Consider the following 14,922-nt stretch of genomic DNA (forward strand, 5'->3'; position numbering starts at 1 on the left):
GGCAGGGTTGAAGGGATTAAAGAGGCACAGATGGGTGCCTTAAACTCGGGTTTTTCAAACTGTGTTTGAATAAACACTCTAGGGTTCCATGAAAACCTGATGGAGTTCTGTGAAAGATTAGGCAGGGGGGCGGGGGGAGCAATGCACTCAAACAAAGCCAAGTTTCTGTCACCAGAGTTTTGCCTCTTGATCAGGGGACCTGGGAATTTTTTAAAAACGAACAGGTTCCACAGCCTGAAAAAGTTTGAAAACTCTCACCTTAATCCTTTACATTTCATCCATAATTTCATCCCTCTGTCTGAAGATGTCTAGTGAAAGATGATTTGAAGTCTTTTCTGTGATTAGCAACCCCTGATCCTCTCCCAAATAGTTTTTTTATTATTTCACCTTTTTTTTTATCCCAGATTTCCAAAATAGTCAAGATTTCTGTTATTTTTGTAAAAGAATTATTATGGGGGCTCTTTTCCCATCAGAACTCTCCCAGTGATGACATGCTGCTATGGAGGACAACCACTCCCACCAAAGCTTTAGGAAATCTGCACTGTACTATTAAGACAGGATTAATGAAGAGAAGTCTGTAACATTTCCATATTGATCAGCTGGAATTATATGGACAGTTTTATTCAAAAGCTAATCATGGTTTGTTCAGAACCATTGTAGCCAATCCCACAAAGGCATGTGAGCCAAATATTGATGTCAAACCTGAACATGTAAAGGCTTAATTTAAGGTATCTCGGTCTTATCTAAGAATTCATGTATGGCAAAAGACTATCTATTTCAAAGACATGTGTTTGGCCCATTATTCTTTTTTTTATAAGAGTTTTATTAAGTTTGAAACAAAGATAAAAACTACAAAAAAGCAAAAAAAGCTACAAAAAGGAAAAAAAAACTAAGAGTGTGAAACACAAGAAAAATTTTTTTGAAGATTACATAAAGAGGTGACTTCCAACTTTCAACAAGAAGAATATACAACAATTTCCATAATCAATCCTTTGCTCTATATCAAACCAAGATCATATTATTTCTATAAATCATTCCATTAGCACATTATAAAAATCACTAAATACAATTACTCCTTCCCCTTATATATATATATGTATGTGTGTGTGTGTGTATATATATATATACACATATACATACACATACACATATACATACATACACACACACAGACATACACACACATACACACAGACATATATACACACACATACACACACATACACACATACATATATACACACACACACATACACACATATATATATACACACACAAACCTCCAAATCAATTCCCCCGCCACAAAAACATTTATTTATTTATTTCCTTTCTACCACTATTCTATATATCTCTGTCCACTATAATAAAAATCAGATTATAAAAACATATAAATTGTCTACTTTTGTAATTTCTAATGCTATAACAATCTTAACCCTATTAAACCTAAAACCAAGCAATTATTATTATACCTTATAAATCTTAAAAATCAAACAAATCTTAAAAGCAATCCAGTAAATCTTAATCCAAATCATTAAAGAAAAATGGAATCATACAAGCCTTAACTTGTACAAGCCTTAACTCCAGATAAATATTCTTAAATCTTTACCCCACATCAAAATATACTAAAGCATTTACAAATCTCCATATTACACACAAGGCATGTTTCATACAGAAATCAAACAGCCCAACTGCCCCCCTTAGAAACTCAGACTTCTCAGCAAAAAACCTCCCACAGAACTGAGCCTCTTCTTTCCCACAGCATTCCATCAGAAAAACAACTCCATTTGTAATTTGCAACTCAGACTGTCCATTTAACCCCTTCGACACCAGAATGTAATCATCACCTGGGATTTCAGTAAAGGCTTCAATCTCGCTGTCAGTAGAAACATCTCTATCTTTGTTAAAATCTTAAACTTCTTCCACAACAGCCTCATCCAGATGACACATTTTAAAACTAATATTTTCCACAATGTCCCAAATATCTTGCAAAATAGCTTGACAGAAATCTGACAAGATCTGTTTAAGCTCACAATGGAACTCTGAGAAAGTCTCCTTCAACTCCTCCATGTTTCAGGCAGTAGATTATGGTGCCCCCTAGATACTTGACTGGTTAATGAGTTAATGGAAAATCTCCAAAAGTTGTTGACATAAGAGAAAGTATGCTAACAAGCCACTCCTAGGGAATGTGAACAGAAAGCTGAAGATTCAAAACAGCAGATTCAACATGTAGGAAAATATTAAATCCTTCAAATTCAATACAGAAATAATAGCAGGGAGGCAATTATTTATTCTCAGTCCTCCTTAGTATTTAAATAGGAAAACAAGCCAAAGCTTAAAAAGTTTTTAAAAAATTAATCCAGAAATAATGATAGGCACCAAGAGATTTTGCTTCTCCTTGCTGTAAAAAGCCTCTCTTGGGGTACATGAACTTTAAAAAATTATAAAGTAGGTGGTTTAGAAATGGGGTGGCCAGCCTTAGTGTCCCTTTAAGGCTATTGTGTGGTTTGGAAATGGTGACATCCCAGCCTCCTAGAGTCTCTTACTGGATTGACGCTAATGCTGTTCATGATCCTATGTCTGTGAGGCACCGTTCTGGAGGACAGATGGGATGATTCCAAGCATTTTCTGTCCATGAAAATGCTCTGTGGCTTCAGAAAAAGCCTGCCTGAGTCAAAAAAAAAAAAGCTGTGTTGTCAGATCTACCCGCGGAGCTCGCAGGGACAGCTGTTCAGACTGCCATATTCCCACTGGAAGTCTGGCTGGCCCATTAGTCTTGACATATTCTGGCTCTATATTTTCTAACCCAAACATCCTTGGCCAACCACCTAGCTGTGGATTTGTGTTGCTATACCCCTAGCAGTACCTCAAATAATTCATTATTATTATAGCAACCTGCCAATTCAGTAGATCTGAAAAGTATTATTCCCATTACTATGTACACAGAGTATAGCAATAACATACATGAGCTTCTTACTCATAAAACATCTCTTTTTGATATATTAAAATAAGGGGCTTCATTTAAATTTGTTGTGCCACTTTCTATTTTTTTTTTCATTCATAGGTTCTGACAGATACTAAATTCCTTGCAAAGGATGTAAAAGACAGGCCTGCTCAAGATACAGTACTAATAGTGGACACTCAATTTTTATACATTTCATGGATTCCATCAGTGCTGAGCTTCTGAACATGGTTAGCTAGCCAGTTGTGAATCCAACTTACTGTAGTGTCATCCAAGTCACTTTAAGTATTTGCCAATGAGAATGTCATATAGAACCTTGTCAAAAGCTTTGCTGAAACTGAGATAGATTATATCCACAGCATTCATCTTCTCTACTAAAGTAGATACCTTGTCAAAAGAGGTGAAATTTGTCTTACGGGACCTGATTTTGATAAAGCCACGCTTCAGAATCATTGCATTGTCTTCAAAATGCTTACAAATCACCTGTTTTATTATCTGGTCTAATATCTTTCCAGGTATTGATGTTAGGTTCACTAGTAAAAAATTACTGAAATCCTCATTTTTCCTTTCCTTAAGTGGGAGACTGTATTTGCTCTTCTCCAGCCCTCTAGCACATCTCACTTCTCTAAGACTCTTCAAAGGTAATTGACAGCTCTTCAGAGTATATTTCATGCCTGGGGACTTGAAAGGATTTGTCCCAGGTCTACCAAAGCCATTTATACCAGGCCTACCAAACAATTCTTCAGTTAACAGCAATTTTGCTAAAACTAAATCCTATATTCATTTTATCTTCATTTAAATAGAACCCACAATAATCAAGATTTACACCTCACATGCACCCAAAAAGCCCAAGTGAAAACAGACTATTGTATTAGAACAAACAATTTACAATTACATTTAATATAAAAAAGTTTCATAAGGAATCTGAGAGTCCATGGTTTAAGAAAGTAATCATAACTGGACTGGTCCAAGAAAAAAAAAGACCATAGCTCGGCAATACCTTCACTGGAACCAGCCAGGAAGACATGAAGAGCAGTTCTTCCTGATGCAAAATGTAGTAAAATACAGAGGATGGGGAAAAAGTAAGGTAGTCTCCAAATTTAAGGCAGATGTTACCACCATGAGGCCTGCAGCTCAAAATCAGCTAAACCAGAACTTGTAGGCCAAATGTATTTCTTGATAAAAGTTGCCAGCAAAATCAAATTCCATTTTCCATTCAGAAACAAAGAAAGCGGGTGTTTCTTACAGTTCTAAAAACACATGTAGCCATTTTTGCAGTTTCCATTAAAAAAATCTAAAACCAAAACCATCCTTCATATTTTGAAAACGGCTTTGCTTGCCATTTTAACATATAAGCTAATGAGAAGGTGATTGAGGTGACTTTACTTAATATTTTCTTTACTAAACGAAGCATGTGTTGTGATGACACCAGGCATTCAGAAGATTGGCAGCTGCTTCCAAGACAGGAAATATACATCTCTCTCTCAAGCAGGGTCTTCCCGAGGAGCCAAAGGAAAGATCTTCCACAACCACTCCCTCTTCAGGTGGAAAAGCTTTTGTTTTGTTTTTTGGAAACTGCAGACAGTTCTCTGGCAGGACAAACACAAGCAAGAAACTGTGCACTGAGACAGGGAGGAGAAAGAAAGAATGTTGATTCTTCTCCAACCTCTGACTAAAGCTGGAATTTCAGGAAGAAGGCTATTCAGGTAACAAATTGACACAGAGATGGCATTGGTTCCAAGGGTCTTTTATTCTTTAGAGCAGCCTTTCTCAACCTTTTGACCATGGAGGAACCCTTGAAATATTTTTCAGGCCTTGGGGAACCCCTGCACATTCAGGCTTAAATACAGGCCATGTTACTAAATTATTATATTCGTTTCATGGATAGCCCTGTATATATGCATCAACAGCATTCATAAACTAAAAATAAAGAATGAAACTTACCTCTTTAATGTGGAGTTGCCCAAATTTGAAGTAATTTTTTAAATAAATTGTGATCTCTCAGGGAACCCCTAGTGACCTCTCATGGAACTCTAGAGTTCTATTGAAACCAGGTTGAGAAACCCTGCTCTAGAGGAACAGGGAAATATTAACTAAATTTAATTTTTCTCTCCATGTTTGTAAATCTAGACTTTTGGTTCTGGTAATTATTGTCCCTATACAAGCTTAGGCCTTTTATGCTCTATGTAGATTGGTACCTCTAGACATCAGAATTGTTTCTAAATAGGAGCAGGTCAGCATCACCTTGGAATCTGTTTAGAGCCTTATCTCTTCCTGTATATTTTCATACTGAAAATGCATTCTTCCCCTGAATTAAGTTTAAAAGGAATTTTGCACTCTTTTTTCCTTTTTTTAAGTGAAGTAAAGTTTAAGTCTCTTGTGAGATTGGTCTCTCCCCCACAAAGAGGGGCTAATATCCCTACTAATGTATTTCAACATTATATGGCCAGCAGATAGTACTATAGGGTCTATTTCTTGTTTATCATTTTAGTCCCTCACAAGTAAGGTGCACAGGTTGTGGGAACTCCAATCTCTCTCACACACCAGAATTAAGGGGAGGACACAAGATGAATGCATTAGATGAAAGTCAGTAAAGGCAGAGTAGGGGAATTTAAGGCCTGCAACCTGTCACCAGGCAGGTTCAGCCCAGCCACTATAGCATGTTTTTAAAGTGCATTTCACAGCCACAAATACCAATACAGTATGCAATATTTTATTCGATTTTAATTTAGATCGCTTTGAGCCCAATCTTTAATGTAAGAGTTTTCAGTTTGGCTAACAAATCCAAAGGCCTTCTTCCCTGTTATCATTACAAGTTTTTGTATATGATACTACAGGACTCTCTTTACTCATGTGATAAGCATCTTTTAGCTTGTACCACCTGGGGGGATAGGGAGGCTGCTTGAAAAACTGGGGTGCATCACATGTATCTACAACTTTGCATATCCATATTGATAAACTCTTGCAGATACCTCATTAAAGGAAGATATGGACCCTCGGGCCTGTGGGAGATGATGGTGAAATTCTTATTAAAGATTCAAGTTGGGAACCAACTGTGGCTTGGTTTCCAGCCTCCTATTCTTGGACAAAGTACTGGAATATTCGTTTTGAGTTTTAAGTGGATCTCAGTTTATACTAATTGAGACCAGTCCTGGCCAGCTTCAGGCCTAAATCTGAAATGGAAAACTGTTGGTAATATAACTGTTACCAACTGTTATGTATGACTTCGGGGGAATGGATGGAGGGCAGGATTTCTATATGTCTCTGGTTGGTGCTCATGGATCACTTAGTAACTTTCAGCACCATCATCTGACTATAGGACTAAAGAAATTGGATTTAAGGTATCTAGGTTTGATATCTCTGGCTTTTAAATGAGTTTTTATGGTCATGTCAGTTTGCTATTTTAGTGCTATACTCAAATTATTACTACTGGATTTGATTAGCATTTTGTGATTACGCTTTTTGGATATTCGTGTTTCTATTTTGCTTATGCATATTGCGGAAGTTGCCCTGGGAGGACTGTGCCCAACAGACAGCCTAAAATCTCTTCAATAAATTATCTGTGGCATGAAGAAGCATACTGCACCTTTTCCCTTGTTGCTTTGTGCTGTGTACACAGCTAATGGAGAAAATCATTTGGAAGAAAAATTGATTGTATATCCAAGCCAATACAGGTTTCACATTTGCATTAGGAATGGATTTAACACAAAGGAAATTTAAAGCCTCATCCGAGGAAATGACACAAGATTTCTTTTGTTTCTAAAGAAGAAACAAAAGATTATTAGCATCTCCATATGGAAATGTTGGTGGAGGAAGAGGGATTAGTGGAATATAACTCTCTAAATCCAAAGGCACCATTTTCATTCATGGGTTTGCACAGCAAGATACTTCTGCACGCATGATACAGGTAGCCAAACTGGAGTCCCTCTATTATTAATCAGTCAATTTAATTATTCAGTCACTTCCGCTGAGGCTTAATTGTATTCCATAACTTAATGAATGACACAGGATACATAACAGTTAATTGTGGCTACCTTTAGGACACTTCGTCTCTGCACTCACTAGAACTATGAACAGGCTCAGCCAGTTTACAGTGTATGTGATAAAATGTGCTTGCCATGATCCAGCACAGAGTTAGGGGTCCATAAAACCTCTTAGGTAACTATCAATTACTATGTGCTTCCAAAAGTTTCTGCCTAAGCTAGGGACACAAAACTTATGGCCCTGTAGATGTTGGCTTCAAGTTTTATCATCCCTAAGCAACATGATCAATGGTCAATAATGATAGGCGCTGTAGCCCATTTGGAAGGAAACAGCGTCTTTATCCCTGCTGACCGCCAAAGGAATGCACTTTTCAGCATATACCCATCGGCCTATTGCACTTCTGGCTCTTTCTCTCTCTGTTCTTTCTGAGGAATTCAAACTAGATTCCAAGGGGTTCTTCCATCCAGGCAGCTTAACAGCTACTCCAGCAGGAGAACTGTGTCACTGGCCACTTAGTGGACTGTATTTTCTCCACATGTTTCTTTCCCAAAATTCCTTTCCATTTCCAGCTTCATCTCAGTGGGTCTGCATCCCTCTCAAAACATGGATCTAAATGTGTAACGTAATTTGTCAAGAACAGCACTGCAATATTCAAAGAATATTGGGCATGCTACTAATTCATTTATTAAATCTATGCCTCCCCTTTAAAGCATTCAAGGTCCCCAGCCAAGTTTTGATTCATGTGTTAATATAAGAGGCAAATTCTATGGGAATTTGCAAAGACCAAACTTTTCAAGCATCCTTAATGCTAAACACTGTCATTAGTTGGGGAACGCTAGAGAAAGAGGACTCTGTGGCTACACTGGATGGCCTGGAAAACTGGGACCTACAACCAGCAAAATCCCACTTCCTGACTATGGAAACATATTATGAATTGAACCCAAGGTACTGTACTGCTTCTGAAATCTCCAGATGAACTGGACAGGAATGCTGGAAATTCCAGAGCACATTGTCCAAGTAGGAAAGATGGGTGGGTGATTGTGTCCTCACAGCTCAGGTTCTGAGATTGATAGGACCTGTCAGCACCTTTGTAAATTTTGTGAGCATTGCAAAGCAACATCAGTTAGTATCATTCATCATTCTTCTGTGGTATTGGCTCAGGATTATCATCTGCATAAAACCTAATTGTCACTGTAGTGATAAACCATCTTCTAGCTGTATCATTTCATACCAGGGATTGGCTTTCATTTTTACTGAATATATTTTTCTCCATATAAACCCCCCTTAAACCCATCCCCCACAACATTTAGAAAACTAGAATAGCATAGAGATGGGTGTAGTCATATCTTCTTTAGAATATTTGATTTTCTATTTGCAGGAAATCATGTTGTATTTCAAATATATGTACCCACACCTAAAATCTGATCTTGCATGACCCAATTACATATTTAACACCATATTAACAACAAGGTGCTAACCCAGGAGAGCCAGGATATTATAGCTGAGTGTTAGACTAGGTTCAGAGAGGCCAAGTTAACCTCCCTACCTCCATACAAGTTACAAATAATTTTAAACTGTACAATCTCTCTCACTTCACTTAACAAGGTCTTCATGCATATGCAAAGAGAACAGAACCAGCTCTAACAGCTTTTCTAACCTCAATGTCTTCCTGATGTGTAGATTTTGATCCCCAGAATTCTCATCAATGGCTGTGTTGGCTAAGAATTCTGGGAACTGAAGTCCATACATCTAAAGGGTGATCTGTGCCACCTAGGCTTTCTGAAGTACGGGCAGGATTTTGATGATAATAAATAATACCTCACAATTTATTTCTGAGGTATTGTCACTGAAAAAATCTATCTGTACTCTATTCTGAGGAAAGTTCACAAGTTAAGGGGATGATGCTAAGATGATTGACATGCTGCAACGAAGTTGATCCAAGACATTTTGCAGCCTGAAGCAATTCTGTCAAGGTGAATCATATCCATGGTCAGCCAAGTAAATTTAGCACCCAAAGAAGATGATAGCCAAACAGGTATAACATACTTTCCCTTCCTCCCTAGTACTAAAAATACAATGAGCTATTAATTAATAAGCTTTTAGGTCTGAACTTTGAGAGCTCTCAAAGTAAAACCTAAATGGGCAGGCAGATTACCCCAAAAAAGAGGAATTAGGCCAACTCTTATTCCCCTACCTTGTGCAAAATTCCATTCTCTGAAGAGCCTCAGACTTCCCACTGTTCATTGGAATTTGCATCCAGGCTATGCTACCTAATTGTTACCAATTACTGCTTTCTGTCTGGAAGCAGATTCAGCTTGCCTGTGTCTAAAGCTTTATTAGTATTGCTACCACTGACGGAGGAAAAGCTTGCAAATACATTTGAGATGTGGAGCTGCAGATGTGTCCCCAGTTTTTATGACGCGTGCTCTTTACTCTCATCTTGATAAAGAAGGGTTATGGACTAGGCCACTGTGAAAGACTCACATGTTCTTTTGATGGGTTTGTAACCGTTCACCTGCTACACAACATGCAGGAAGCTTCTCCAAAAATCCCAAAGGAAAGGGTGTGGTGACTAAGGTGTCAGGCTATGTCTATTTGTTTGGAAGCAACCGTAAGACTTACTTTTAAAAATGGGTCTTCATAACTACATCCTCAGGATGATAAAATCTGATCTGATTGCCATGGATCAGTTGAAAGAGATTTCTCTCCACTGAATGGTGTTCAAAGTTAGGCACTGGATGGTGAGAATGAGCTCTTGAAAAAATAGATAGATACGAAAAGAAGAGAAAAAGGTCCAAATCCTTTGAACTTAAGGAGCTGCCGTATACTGAAACAAATTATTGGTTCAGTGAGGCCGCTGTTATCGCTTTGGAGTAGCAGCAGCTCTCCAGGGTATAGAGGGATAATGCCACCAATGTCAGTATGGCTTAGCTCCGTAATGTTGTTTTATTCCAGAATACAAGTGCATATGCTGACAAAGAATGCATGCTGCCCCACGGTACAATTACCTTTTTTAAACCTGCTATACCCTGTACCATGCTAGTACAATGCATGGTAGAACTTTGTGGCAAGTAGATATTAACTAAGTTACTATGGGGGTTGGATGGGACAATTAATTCCTTTGCTCAAGTTTCAGACTCCTTTATTTTGGAAAATATTAGATTCATTCACTAAAAGTGCACATCATAGTAACATTTCCCAAAACACAGTGCTAATTTACTGGACAAGGTACAGAAATGGGCAAAGGGTTAGAGCAATTCCTGTATGAAGAGAAGTTATTAATTCTATGGTTCCAATTTTAAAAAAAAAGATGAGCAGAGAGGGATAATGACTGAACTCTATAAAATATGTATGAAATAGAGACAAATATAGGGAAAAGTTTCTCTCATAATTTTAGAATCTAGGGTCATTCAATAGACATGAAGGAGTCTTGACTCAGGTAAAAACCACTTAATGTGATGTATTGTTATACTTTATTTTCTTGTACAAGATGTGGCTACAAATTTGAATGCCTTTAAAATGAGGTCAGATTCATTGAGAAATAGACCAACAATGGCTGGTAGCCATGGTAACAGTACACTGCTTTCTTTTACCAGACACAACAGGCATCTCAGTGCTGATTGACTGGAAAACAACTGTAGGTGGCATGGTATTGCACTCTTATCCTATTTGGTGCTGTGATAGGCATCTTTTGGCCACTGTAGGAATGGAATTCTGGACTTGGTAAACATGGATCTAATCTAGTTGGCCTTTCCATCTCTTTGTAGAACAGCATGTGTGAGGCATGGCCCAGGGTGGGGTTTCAAAATAATAGACCTGGGTCACAAATCAGTGCTTTCCTGGAAGGTCCTCTCAAGCAGATTTATCAGTTTAATGCAACTAAGATTATTTTAGAGCAATGCAACTGATAATTTTAAACATTTGCATTTGCCTTTCAAAGGAGGAATAATGATGCCTGGAGAGTGCAAGGATCCTATGCAAAGTTCTGCCCATCTGACCTGCCCTCATCCTGTAGAGGGGATTATGAAGGGAGAAGGGAAGAGGGATTGTGAGGCATTATGAAGGGAGAAGGGAACTGCAAGAGGAGAGGGATTCGCAAGGCCCAGACCAGAAGGGAGAAGAATCTCATTGCAACTGCACTGGGAGAGAGGATCAAAAGTAACTCACAGCCTGCCAATGTTTTGCATGTCAAGAGCAGCTGAAGAAAAGTTGTTTTAAGCCAAGAAACAGTGTTATGAGGTTCATAGCAGCCTTAGCAAAGAAAACTTCCTTTTTTAATATGGTAAATTGTCTTGTCTTCTGACTGTAAGGCAAAAGTTAGCAAGTTCATTCTTTCCATTTAAAAATATGATTTTACATTTCTTTCTTTCTTTCCTTCCAATGTGTTCTGCCAAGTGTCCAAGCAGTGATCAGGTGCTCAGGCAATTGGTTCTTTTAGATCCAGAGACAAAGCATGCCAGTGGATAAAGAAACTTTAAGCTTTATTATGAACTTAAGCAAACAGAGTTAAACAGAAACACAGTTTAAACCAGAAACACAGTTTAGGCAGATTATACAAAAGCATAAAAAGCATAGCATAAAGAAAGAAATCATACATATCAAAGCAAGTTGATACCCAGTCCCTTTTATGTTGCCAGGAGCCTCCTGGCCAAGGCAACAGGGACCCCCCAGGGTGGCAATATTCCACACCACCCAGCACACAGGATCTGTGCAGAAGCTCCCAAACCCCAAAAACAATTCTAAGGGTCTTATCCAAGTCTGGCCTTCAAACCTCGTGACCATGTTTCCATGGTTGCAGGGTCCATGGCCTGACCTTGACTAGGAAGTTTCCCAAGGCCCAAAAACACCTCTCTATGACATCATCCAAGAGCCTGGGAAGTTTTACAGATAATCTAGTACTTAACAAAACAATCTGGGGGGTTTCTCTTATCAATCCCCCCACTCCAAACTAAGATATGTTCTGGAGGGCTGTTGGAGGAGTACTTACAAACTTTCAGTCTTGTGGTTTTATCCACCCCCCCATGCCAAACAGAAATAAAAACAAACCAATTAAACATCAGCATAACTCAAAATAAACTCTAATCTTATTTGTGTGAGGGAGAAAATCAACATACAGTATGTCACTTAACTCCTCGAAATAACAACGGTCTTACGCATTGCCACTACACAATGAAACTGTTTTATGTTATATAAAGCCATAAGATCCTGTCATTGTGTTGTTTGATATATAGATTAAAGTACAATTACTTAAAGTAAGCACTATTTTTATTTCTTGCCCATCCCTAACCCAAATGAAATCATTGTGTTTTTTTCCCCCAGAAGGGGAGTTGCACAATTTCATTTATTATTTTAGAGGGTGTTGCATCAAAAGTTTGAGATGCCCTGAAATAGAAGATGGAACCAGAGGTTAACCATGGTATTATTTTTTCAACAATAATTCAGATTTGCAAGACAATTATTTCTATAAGGTCAGGAACTAAGGGATGCCTTCGACCTCTTTTTGCAGTAATGAAGGGTTGGCATTCAACTGTTAACAATAATCTGGAACATCAGCCATTTCTAGTAATTTTTCTTGGTTCCCGCCACAAACAAGTACCCTAAATCCTATTGCTCTAGCAGACAGATGTTAGTAGCTTTTCATTTCCTTGCTGGATATACATGACCTCCAGGAGCATTGCTGAACTTTATGGTTAGTAGTGTGCTATTTGATAGAGCAGATTTGTTTACCTAGCTTAGATGATAGTCTGTGCTGTTTTATAGACTCATTGAGGGTGAACTGTCCATGGTGCTGATACTTCACCACATGAGTCTGCATTAGGTTTTATGTGTCTTAAAATAGAGGAAAAACCTAAGCTATTATATGCCTCCTTCTTACCATTTCTTTGCCTTTAGTCCCTTTTTATTTAAAATATTGTGTTTACTACAGTTAATTTCAAAAGTGGGTCCTTACAGTTTCACTGGCCTTTTTGCAGAAATTAACATTTAAGTGGCAAGAGACATCAATAAAATATAGACAGACAAGTTGTGTACAGGTTACACATGGAAGGATTCTGTGGCTGGTGGAAATGAATATATTTCAGCATTGCTCCATGACTTCACTTTCATTTGTACCAATGGAGCTGAATCCAAATATCCCATAAAGTGTTTTCCCATCTGGAATGCTCTGTGATTCCACCTGAATACATGATGACAAGGCCATAAACAGGCATATTTAATTTGATTCATTTTGTACACATTTGGATATAAGTGTGCACACATTTGTACACATCTGAATGCTGAAAAAAATCTATGTGCAAGTAAATTGGTACCTTCTTGCCATACTGACACTATGCAGACAGAATTTGGTCATTCATTACCATACAAAGTATATCACAGAGTATAGGATATTATCAAGTCAGTAAGTGATCTTCAGCCCTGCCACCACTCCTTTAACAGATAAATATGGAATAGGATTATTAACCAATTAATTTATGTTTTATTCAGCATAAAACTTGGAAAACTGGTGAAGCTATATGAATAATTGCTCTAAGTTATTTTCTGTTCATCATCCTCAGTTCTGTAATAAAATAAAATCTTTTGATCCAGCTCTTTACGTAATCCCATTAAATTTTTAAAGAGTACAGTGGGCCTAATTTACTAGTGGTAGCAGTTTAAGTAGAATGTCAGTTGTCATCTTGATACAGTAATCCCAGGATACCTTCTTCCCTAATTTATAATCTTTCTCTTGTTGCAAAGAAAATTTTGCTTAAAAATATCCAAGTGCTATTGTATTTCTGCATACAAGTCAGCACTTGGAGGTGTGACTTTTCCAACAATTATGATTTCTAAATCAAAGTTAGTAATTTCCTCAGACATTGGTAACACAGTGTACATTCAAAATGTATATTTTATTTCACAACAGAAAATGTACATGTAGTCCTCATTTAACAACCATTCATTTAGTGATGATTCAGCCTTACAACGGTGTTGAAAAAAACAACTTACGACTGGTTCTCACACTTATGACTGTTGCAGCATCCCCATGGTTATGTGATCACAATTTGGGCACTTGGCAACCCAGTTCACATTTATGACCACTGCAGCTTCCCGTGATCACATGATCACCATTTTCGACCTTCCCGGCTGACTTCTGGCAAGCAAAATCAATGGGGAATGTGTGATTCACTTAATGACCATGTGGGTCACTTAACACCCATGGTGATTCGCTTAACAGCCACCACAAAATGTTGTAAAGTTGGGTCAGATTCACTTAATGACCACTTTGTTTAGCAGCCAAAATTCTGGTCCCAATTGTGGTCATTAAGTGAGGACTACCTGTATATTTTATCTCACTTTGAATCAATAGGTTGAATTATAAAAACTGAAGCACATTTTCCACAAATGCAACCTGAAACTGTGGTTATCATGGTTTTATGAATGGAAGCAATGTCTCTTTGGTCTTATCTCTGGATCCTCAAAAGCCCTTTAAAATTAGTAGGATACCTGGGAGCCATGTTTGATCTTAGATTTAGAACTACAGTATCGAGCAATAACTCCCATGCATGAAACCACCATTCTGGAACCAATTCCAAAGAGAAAGCTCTCTGTCACCTGACATTTAAACAAACTCAATTGTATTCAATGAATCAGCTCAGTTCACCCACAAGCCATCAAAATCTGAGAATTTGTATGTACAGGCATGAATCAGTCACCAGCCTGCAGCTTAGCAGGAGCTTCACATTCACACCGTTTTGAGACAAACCAGATGATGCGTTTTGGGGGGAAAATGGAAATGGTTTGAAATTACCACAGTACTGTGGAAGGCAAAATAATAGATAGAAATATCCCAAGGTGAGCAGCATATGCAGGCCAACCTGACCAACAGGACACCTACCCATGTGTTCCAACCTCCTTCCATTGCCATAAATAAATGCTGGCAGCTGGGTTAGGAAGAGAGAAGAAACAGAGAAGAGGAGGATGAAGCTATCAGGAGAAGAGTT

The sequence above is a fragment of the Candoia aspera genome, chromosome 1, assembly GCF_035149785.1.
Source record: "Candoia aspera isolate rCanAsp1 chromosome 1, rCanAsp1.hap2, whole genome shotgun sequence".
NCBI classification, from domain to species: Eukaryota; Metazoa; Chordata; class Lepidosauria; order Squamata; family Boidae; genus Candoia; species Candoia aspera.